Genomic DNA, 10,779 nt, shown 5'->3' on the forward strand with positions numbered 1-10,779 from the left:
ACTTGTATGTAAGGGATATTCATAGAAAGAGGGCATAGACTACAAGGAGACATATGCATCTATAGATAGAGTGTGATGAAGCAATGGATGGTGGAAGTCTTCTAACATCAAGAAATGGTGATGTTATCAAATCCCTCAACACCCAAGATAAAGGGTCCAAGTGCCAAATACCTATCATAGGTATAAAAATGAGCTTGAAGAAGGTTATTACAACCCTACAAGGCAAGGTAACATAATTACTATGCTTACCAAAGTTCTAAGTACCAAAACACACAATTGCACAATTGGATTCCTTCAACAAAAAGGGGTATCATACCCCAAAAAGTGGATATAAAGACAAGGAGTGGACTATAATCACTTTTATGGCCTATTTTCGTCTTACTCACAAGGAATCAATGATTCTTTCCTTCAAAAACAACACATAACACCAAGTTGCTTCACAACCCAAGGATCTAGCTTGTAGCCTTTCCTAGAATGAGATTTCGACATAGGTTTGAATGTTCAAAAATAAGGTGATAAATTTGTCATAGATTCTAATGCCATTTTGTGTTTTATGAAACATGCTAGAGCACCAAAAGATGGGAAGACATAGAGGTTTCTATTGTTGCAATATTAGACTTGGTTGATAGGCTTAATCAGGGCTCCATTTTCACTACAAGTGCTCCTTATCCTATGAAATAACTCAAAAAAAACATGGATACATGTATGGGTATATAAAATAACCAAAAATTTAAGGTTTCAAGCCTTGATGAATCCCCAATCAAAATTTAACAAGGACTATCCTTAAATGTTGTTTGGTGCACACATAGAGATGCACACCTAAGGTATGGTGGAAAACACAACCCTATGAATTTGATAGAAAATAACCAAAAAAATATAAAATTACATTGATAATACTTGTATTCCACCAAGGGTTATAAATTTCCCATGGTGGAATGTACCTAAACTATTGAGCCCTATGAGGAATGTTGATTTTAAGGTTGAATCCTAGGCAGCGAGAGTAAAAAATTGATATCTCTCAAACTATAATAGATCAATATATGAGACTTGTTGAAAAATAAAATAGACTCAATGATAAAACTTATAAAATCATTAAAACATGAACTTACACCTGTAACAATCTATACAATGGCCTAGAACACAGAATTTGCTGAGAAATATTATTTTCTTTATTGATTTGAAATAAAAAAATAGATTACATTTCCTACCACCTGCCTATGAGGGATTTGTAGGGAATTAAAAATGGTTACATGACTATTTCAAACTATCTTACCTTTTGGGAGAAACAATTACATGTTTTGACAACTTTTAAGAAAGTTCCTCAAAAGTTGTTGACAACTTTTTGAGCAAGTTTTGCAAAATTTGCAAAATTGCAAATCTAGAGACCAAACTTTGTCCAAAAATTATGAAAGTGATCCAACATGGATCTAAATCCTAAAAAAATAGAAAAACCTAAGATCCTATGATTCATGGGCTTATTGACCATTTTTTAACCTTAGTTAGCTAGGGGCTTGTAATTCTGCCTAATCCTAGAGCTAGGCCTTACAACTAGATCAATGTGCCTAACTAACCTAATTAGAATTTTTAAGACTCTTAGGTTCCTTATTTGATGATTTTAGGAGTAGGTAATCTTGCACCATAGTCAACTTGAGTTTTAAAACTCAAGTCCTTACTTGAGGGTAGCAAATCCACTGAAGTGCCATGTTTTTTGATTCAGTCTTCTGTTAGCCAAGTAGCATCTATGTTGGGGAGGCCCTTCCATTTAAATAAGTACTACATGTACTTCTTATTTTTGGTCTGATTTAGTAGCTTTCTCTCCAAGATTTATTCTAAATCCATTGGTTGTCTTGGTGGAATATTTCTAGCATAATCTTCATAATTGGTGTCTTCACATTGCTGATTTGATGGTCCTTCTGCAGCTTTATATGGTGTAAGATCTACCAAATTAAATATGGTAGAGATTTGGAAAGTTGGAGGAAGGGAGATTTAATAGGCATTGTCACCTATTTTTTTGAGTATGCAGCAGGGGCCTACTTCCTTCATATGTAATTTGGAGTGTCTTCCCATGGGTAGTCTCTCCTTCCTTAGAAAAGCCCAAAATCTGTCTCCCACTTTGAAGTGGACCTCTCTCCTTCTCTTGTAATCATTTTATTTGTACTTAAAACTATACTTTTGAAAAATATCCTTCACTTTTTGTTGTACCTTTGTAATGAGTTCTACCAATTCTTGGCCTTGAGCACTGATTTTAAAATCGGAGGGGAGTTCCATCAGATCCAATGGTCCCTTGGGGTGTAAACCATATATTGCTTGGAATGGAGTTTTGCATGTTGAACTATTGATAGAGTCACTAAAGGAAAACTCTTCTTGGAGTAGAATTGTATCCCAACTTTGAGAGTATTTCTTGGTTAGACATCTTAGGTGATCTCCTAGGGACCTATTCACTACCTTAGTCTGCCCATATATTTGTGGGTAATAGGCAGAACTATAGTTGAGATTTGTACCCAACTTCTTGAAGAGTTTCCTTCAAAAATGCCCTTGAAATTTTACATCTCTATCTAATATAATTGTCTGAGGCAAGCCATGAATTCTAACTACCTCTTTGAAGAAGAGATTAGCTATATCAGATGCATCATTTGTGCTCTTACATGGCACAAAATGGGTTATTTTGTTGAATCTATCCACTATGAAAAATACACTATCACCTTCTTGATTTTTTTGGGTAGTACCATGAAAAAATCCATTGATAAGGATTCCCAAGGACTTGAAGGGATTGGTAAAGGTTGGTAGAGCCCTTGAATTTTTGTCATCCCTTTAGCTTGTTGGCAAACAGTGCAATATTTAATGAACTTCTTAACTTCATTTTTCAACTTGGGCCAAAAATAACTTCTCTTCACCATATCTATTATCTTGTCAATGCCAAAGTTACCTCCTAGGCCACCACAATAATTTTCTCTGATTATATTTTCTCTCATTGAACACTTTGGTATGCATAATTGTGCTCCCTTAAATAGAAGCCCATTATAAATTAGATATTAAAAAAATTAGTGTGATATTTGACCTACATTTTTGTGTAAATCTTATATATCTCTACAAAATCAAGCTCATCTAGGTACAAGTGCTTGAGGGATTCAATTCCCACACTTTATAATTTCACTTCTTCAATGTCTTTGAAAAGAAAGTAACTAGTTTTCCATCTTGTCTTAGGACTGCACCTATAGCCAAATTGCTTGCATCTGTTCCCACAGTGAAAACTTTCTTAAAATTAGGGAGGACCAAGATAGGATATTGGGAGACTCTATTCTTCAAGTATTCGAATGCATCATTGGCTTCCTTTTTCCATGAGAGCTTAGACTTCATTCCACCCTTTACTACTTCAAGCATTGGTGCACACACATGACTAAATTTTTTTATAAACTTCCTATAGAAAGTTGAAAGCCCATGGAAGCTTCTTACATGACCTTGATTCTTTGGTGGAGGCCAATTAATGATTTCATCTACCTTCTTAGGATCCATCTTGAGGGTACCTTGTGAAATCACAAAATCTAGGAAAACAATTTTCTTCTTTATAAACATGCATTTTTCCAAGTTGATTACCAACTTGTGCTAATGGAGTCTTATTAGTACATGTTCCACATGATCAAGATGGTCTTCCTTGCTATGACTAAATATTAGCATGTCATCAAGGTAAATTACAACAAATTTTATAATAAAATCAATGAATATCTCTTTCATAAGCCTCATAAAAATGCTAGGGGCGTTTCTTAAATCAAAAGACATTACTAACCATTCAAGCAAACCTTTAGTAGTCTTGAGTGTTGTTTTCCACTCATCTCCTACCTTGTTTCTTATTTGATGGTAACCAAACTTTAAGTCTATCTTGGTGAAGTAGTAAGCACCTCCTAATTGATCTAATAGGTCCTCAATCCTTGGCATGGGGAATCTATACCTTCCTATATTTTTTTAAGGGCCCTACTATTAGTGTATAGCCTCTATTTTCCATCCTTTTTAGGGGCCAAGACTATAGGTACAACACAAGGACTAAGAATCTTTTGAATGAGCCCCTTTTCCAACAATTTAGTAACTTGTTTTTTAATCTATAGATGTTGTCATGGTGTCTATTGGCACTCAAAATTGCGTTCTCATTTTGAGCATCTATTTGAAATTTTGAGTCAAATCAAGCCCTTTGAATGCCCATAAATGCATGTGTACCCAATTGTACCTTTGAGGCCCCTAAGGTGTTTAATATTTCTAACACCTTCCATTTAGCCTGTCCACATGTTCCATTATGATAAATTTCCATTCCGAGCCATTTTGTGAAGTCTTGTTTTGAGCTAGTTCCAAATTTGCATTTTTCACCAAAGTGTCAAATAGTGACAGAAGGCTATGTTCGTAACTGAATATCTTGCACCCAGAAATGTTTTGTATCTTTTTTCTTTGGAAGTGTCTAGTTTGCATAATCAAGAATTGTGTTTCAAATTTTGAGTCATTTCGAGTCCGTTTGACTAGGTTTTGAATCCCTCAAAGTTGGTTAGTTACTGTTTCATGCTTTTGTGTAATTGTGCAAATTTTTGGGAAGTCCTATTTGATGTGTTTTAACTATTGACCAGTTGACCCAAATGATGAAATTCCTTTTGCATTGCATTGTAAATGTCAAAAACTTGTTATTTTTCAAGTTTTAGCTTATGAAGAATCCATTTGATCATTTTTCAAACATGATTTGAAACACAACTTTTATCTTTTTACTAGTGTCAACATTTGCAAATTGTTTGGTACCCCTATTTGAGACATTATAACTTGAGATCCATGATTAGTGAGATAAAATGGATTATAAAACTATGTAGTACACTAAAAATACTCCAAGTGTGTCAGTTTGCAAGTCATGACAAATCCGTTTGCACTCTTTTTCAGGTCAATTCCATTTGCAAAAAATCACATTTTCTACCATTGTTTCAGTCTGCAATTTTTTTTAGCCCACTTTGACTGATTTCCATTTGCATATTGTTATTAATAATGAGCCCAGATCATAGATCCATAATGTCCTCATGATAGAGAACCAATGCCCCAGTTTTCATTTTCCCGAGTGTTAGTTTGCCTAGTTTTCAAAGCCAAATTCGAACTCAATTTATTGTTTTCTGACATGTTTTCTTGTAGCAAGTTATGAAAGGTGAACTTTGATAGCGAATATCTTATGACACCAAATTTTCCATGAGACAAGATTTGATGTGGTACAAGTATGCAGAATAGAGATTTATTGTGCCAAATTTTAGAGCTCGGTCAAGTGTTTGGATTAGTTTTTAAAGCCAGTCGATAGACCCTGTTAGCAAAAAATCATAGTTTGCATAAAGTGGGTAAATAAGTTCTAAATGATTTTTTCAATTCTTGAATTTAATTCCAATGAATATCAAAGTTTAAATGGATCAATTTAGAATATCAGTTGTTCAGAAATGAAATTTTTTTTAGCCGAACCCACTTTGGGGCTTGGCTAAATTCATTAGATTTGTGACAGCTAGTAAGATTTTAAGATGGCTTCTATATTTAAACCTTGGAAGTGTGGAATTGGTATGATCATATGCTCAAGGGGAAATTCAAAGTTACTACATGGAAATAAGGAATAGTCACCAATACAAAGAAGCCTGCCATCAGCTAATGATCAGATCCACATTCAGCCGAGAAGTATGTTAACAATGGTGTCTTCAAAAGTGGAGTAATGAAGCCCATAGTTGCTGCAAATGAGTAGTAAATGTGATGTGTTCATGTGAATTTCATATTGGAAAACATGGAACTATGTTTTACATAAGCTTGATGGCTCATTGAATGACCTTGCTATTCTATTAGTTGTTTAATCTTTGAAATTGGGCTAGAAAACAAAAATATATGGATATGGAATCTCTGTATGAGTCCCCAAGAGGAGTTTATATCTTCAAATATTAAGGATAAGGATGATGAACTAGACATATATGCAACCGGAGAGGCTTCATCTCCTAGGAATCCATATTATAGGGTATCTCTAAAATTCAACAAAGATGATATAGAATGGGTAGAAGAGCTTATTGTCTCAGTGCTCAAGAAGCTAAGGCAATGGAAAAGTGTGCTTTCAATTGTTCATCCTTGCCTCAAAACCTTTGTAAAAAATAAATACTATCAAATCTTTGACTTAAAGTAACAAGACAAATCAAGAGTTGCGGTCAAGAAGAGGATAAGACACCCATGCAATCAAACAATGTGGTGATGACTCTAGGTAAGATATCCCATGCCATGAAGAAGAGAGATGACCCCCAAGTGGCACTTGCAGGTGAAGAGAGATTCCAAGTCAGCAGTAAAGAAAACCCACATAGTCAAGGCAGGAGATCATGCATAAAAGTGGAGCCCAACGCATAAAAAGGGGCAGTCCATGCCATAGAAAAACCTGACTTAGCCATAAAAAAGAGATCCAATGCACAGATAGGGGAAATCTACCAATAGAGAATGATGAAGTGTAGGGAGATGCCATTTGCATGTAGAGAAAGACACGCATTCATAGGATGAAATTTTTTTTGTAAAACATAATCTACAACCCCACACCAAAGTAGACTTTAGACTTATTATAGGGTGCATAGACTCAAAGGCTATTGTAGAACTTTGACATTGGTAGAGAGTGTGAGTAGATGTTAGAACCAATTATATGATCATTTGGTGTTCTTTAAAAATGTGCTGCTGAGGTCAATATGGAGTATGGTCTAAACCCGACTATTGGCAAAGCAATAATGCAAGCTTCTCAAGAATTTGTTAAAGGAAAATTGAATAGTCATTTTCCTTTGGTGATTTAGCAAATTGGCAGTGGGACTCAAAGTAGCATGAATGCTAATGAGGTTATTGCAAAATTGTGCTGTTGAGATTCTTGGGAAAGAACATGGCAAGAAATTTGTACATCCAAATGATCATGTGAATAAGTCTCATTCTTCAAATGATACATTTCCCACTCAATTGAAATGAATTCAAAATTCATGCTAAACTTGAAGGAACTACATGCTGCATTGGATGCAAAGGTTGGTGAATTTAAAGATATTGTGAAAATTTGGCATACACATACTCAAGATGCAACACCTCTAACACTTGGACAAGAATTTAGTGGCTATGCTACACAGGTGAAATATGGCATTGAACGTGGCACGACCACATTACCTCACATGTATCAACTTGCGCCAGGAGGGACTATAGTTGGAATTGGTCACAACACAAAAAAGGGGTTTGATGCTAAAATAGAAATAGCTATAGATGAAGAAATTGAGTTGCCATTTGTCATAGCTGAGAACAATTTTGAAGCTCTGGCAACACATGATGCTTTTGTTGAGACTAGTAGAGCCTTGAACACTATTTTTTCTTCTCTAATGAAGATAGAAAATGATATACGTCTACTAGGAAGTGGACCTCACTATGGGCTAGGTGAATATGAACCTGGTAGTAACATAATGCTTAGAAAGGTGAATCCTACCCTATGTTAGGCATTGACAATGGTTTGCGCATAGGTTATGGGAAACCATGTTGCAACTACAGTAGGAAGATCAAATGGACACTTTGAGCTCAACGTGTACAAGCCATTGATTGCAAGTTCCTTACTTCAGTCTTTAAGATTACCTAGAGAAGCAGTAGCTTCATTTGAAAAGAATTGTTTTCGGGGAATTAAGGCCAATAATCAAAGAATAACACAACTTGTGTGAGAGTCATTAATGCTTGTTACAACTTTGAATCCTAAAATTGGTTATGATAAAGCTATAGCGACTACAAAGAAAGCCCATAAGAAGAAAGCTTCCAAGGAAACAAGCCTCGTGCATAGGAAGAGGTTACCACCCATGTCAAAGTCAAGAAAATTGCCATTTCTAAAGGAAACGGTGAATAAAAGCAAAGAATTCACAACGATGCTTTATCCCACATTCATTGTGGGAAAGATTTTTTAAGTTTTTAAATAGAAATCATTGCCAATGCATAGTGCATTAAAGAGAAGGGGCTTTTGGAAGCCAAGCGCATGTGGAGGTGGGGCCTGTGATTGGTCAGATAAACACAGTCAAAAATAAAATTTTAAACGAAAACACATACCCAGTCGATGACATCAACAAATAGAAGGCAATCAAAAAACTCCAAAATCTGGTACCTTGCTACTTTGCCGGCCATAAAATCTAAGGTTTTCTTGCTAACAAGGTAGCGAGTTGTCGAAAAACCTCCAAAATTTGGCAAGGGCCAAAATGCAACATGGGTCCTACCTGTAGATCTGGTAGCAAATTAGGTAGTGACAAGTGGTGATCAGTAGGGGTATAAGTGTGACTGAGAAATGATGTGGAGCTTCAAACCAATCACAAGGTGCCATGTGGCACAAGTTCTAAGGTAGGTGGTGATGTGGCAAATAGATACTTTAGGTGCACGTGATCGTGCCACATGGTAGATTGGATAGATATCACTATGTCACTAACTATAGTTGCTCACTAGTTAGGCATAGCAATATAGCGAGAAGATGACATGTGTCACTGACATGGTGGAAGGTGGACGAATCTCATGCTAACACGTGGCAAGCATGGTCAAACCAAGTTTGACCTGAGTGAAAAGTGGAGGAAAAAATCAAAGTTTTCAAAAATTAATATTTTAATATTTTTCTCAGAAGAATCATGTGCAGGTCATTTAAAAAAGTGTCTAAACTTTAATATAGTTTAGACTTTGGAAAAGGTTTTGAATTTTGCAAAATGTTATGCAAACCTGCAAATGGGACTTGATTTTCAAATGAGTATAACTGGACCAATTTTTATCCAAACTAGGTGCTTCAATATACCACCAGAACTGAGAGAATTCAAATTTTCCAAATATGAAGTTAGATTGTGCACAGGTGCTCACCGGTTTGAGCAATAAGACAATTTGTAAAATTTGGGGCATTGGCAACAATATAAGAAAATTAGATCACTAAGCATCATAGTTTGTTAAAGAGCATATTTGAAGACCTTTTGAAGCCTGAATGTGGTAAAGAAGAGCTAGGAAAGATTATATTGCATTCTGAAGGCCATATTCAACTGGTTTTTCACCTTTTACCGTGCATTCAACTTGGGACCAAAATTAGTTATAATAGTGAATTAGATATCTCAGATATTTCTTTCTTTTAGAAACAAATGATGATAATTTGATTTTGGTAGTTGAGGAGAGAGATTAGAGAGAGTCTTTTGATGGCAAAGAGAAGGAATTTCAAGTGGACAGATGTCAGATGCAGAGAAAATTTGAGAATTCCTTCCTTCTATATCATTCCCTTTCTTTCTCAACCAAGATGTTCTAGTTTTTTTCACTGAGAAACCAAGAGGTTCCAATTTTTTGGAGAAAATTTGCACACTACTGTTATACCAAGGTTTTGGTTCAAGTCTTGATGCATTCCTAATACTAAGACACCATTCTTCAACACTTCTTCTTGTATGAGCAGCATTTATGTTTTAATGCAGATAGTTTAGATTTGTGAGGTGATTTGTGAGTTAGGTTTTTGTACATCTTTCATGTATTTGGTTTCAAGGAAAACAAATAAAGTGTAGCAAAGGGTTTTAAATTTAGTCTGAATCTTGTCTCTTATTCATGGATGTGTAATTTCTTCTAATTTGTGAACCAAGAGCATGAATTAGGTTGCATTTTGTTTCAAAATGTATGTGGTTAAAATGTCTTGTAAATGGAACAAAGAGGCATGTAATTGCTTGGTGTTTATCACAGGGTTTGCAAATTTCATGATGGGATAATTTGAGTATGAGATTCAAATCTGAAGTAGATGTTTATTTGCAAGGTGAAGGATAGATTAGGGATCTTAATGTAGAGATATGTCTAAGATTTCCAGAAGATGTATGGTTATAATTCATTTAATTTCCCAATCGATAAGGCACTGATTAGAGATAGGATCATTAGATTTTGTTGTTTATATTTGGGTCTTGCTGATATCAACATTATTGATCAAACACTTTTCCCCTTTCATGTTGAAGAGCTATAATAGGATTCCCTCACTCAACTTATGAGATTCATAGCTTTTCATTTAGCTATAGTAGATCTGTGTCATTTCATGAGTCATTAGGAGAAATAAGGGTAAAATCTTCTTAATAGATTCAGGGATATGTTTTTGCACTAGTACGATATCATTTGAATCTGAGGTCTACCTTCCTAGCTTTAGCAGAGCCTCAAGTAGAAGAAGGGTAAGTAGAAGAAGGGTCAAGCCTTATAGTTGGCCCTATGTTTGAATTGATATGTTGAGAATGGGAGTTAGCTACCCCTAGATATGTCATATTCTCATGGGGATAATTGAAAACCCTACAACATTTTCAAACACCAACAGTGTCATTTTATATGGTTCCTTATTAGGTAGGGATGTGACTAGTATGAGGTCTATTTGATGAGTAATGTCCCTAATGGGAGGGAGGATAATGCATAGGTTACTAGCAGTGACATCTTTATACTTTTTTAGTAGTTGTAAAACTTCATTTGGTATGGGCTCTTTTTTGTTAGATTTTATGTTATTTTTGGGCTTTGAGATTTAAACAAATGGCTCCATATCATATTCGTTCAAGGTTTTTAGCATCTCCATTTCTCCTATGATAATCATAGTAGGTTCTTGTTCAGATTTTTTATCTAGTAGGGGCTTCTTAGTGAAGGACTTCCCATCTTTAGTGATAGAGTAGGCATTCTTCCTATAATGATGTCCGACATCAACATCAAGTTTCTAGGACCTACCTAGAAGGATGTGTGATGCATCCATTTAAACCACATCACAAAGTACCTTGTACTTGAAATTAGAAA

At 35.3% G+C, this 10,779-nt stretch overlaps 1 pseudogene; it reads left to right on the forward strand.

The window, feature by feature from the left end:
• Nucleotides 1-6,953: 6,953 nt before the first annotated feature.
• On the forward strand, nucleotides 6,954-8,023 carry LOC149549987 (fumarate hydratase 1, mitochondrial pseudogene; annotated as a pseudogene).
• Nucleotides 8,024-10,779: the final 2,756 nt, after the last annotated feature.

The sequence above is a fragment of the Cupressus sempervirens genome, chromosome 7 (assembly GCF_028749045.1).
Source record: "Cupressus sempervirens isolate cs-2001-9-10 chromosome 7, ASM2874904v1, whole genome shotgun sequence".
In the NCBI taxonomy this organism is placed as follows: Eukaryota; Viridiplantae; Streptophyta; class Pinopsida; order Cupressales; family Cupressaceae; genus Cupressus; species Cupressus sempervirens.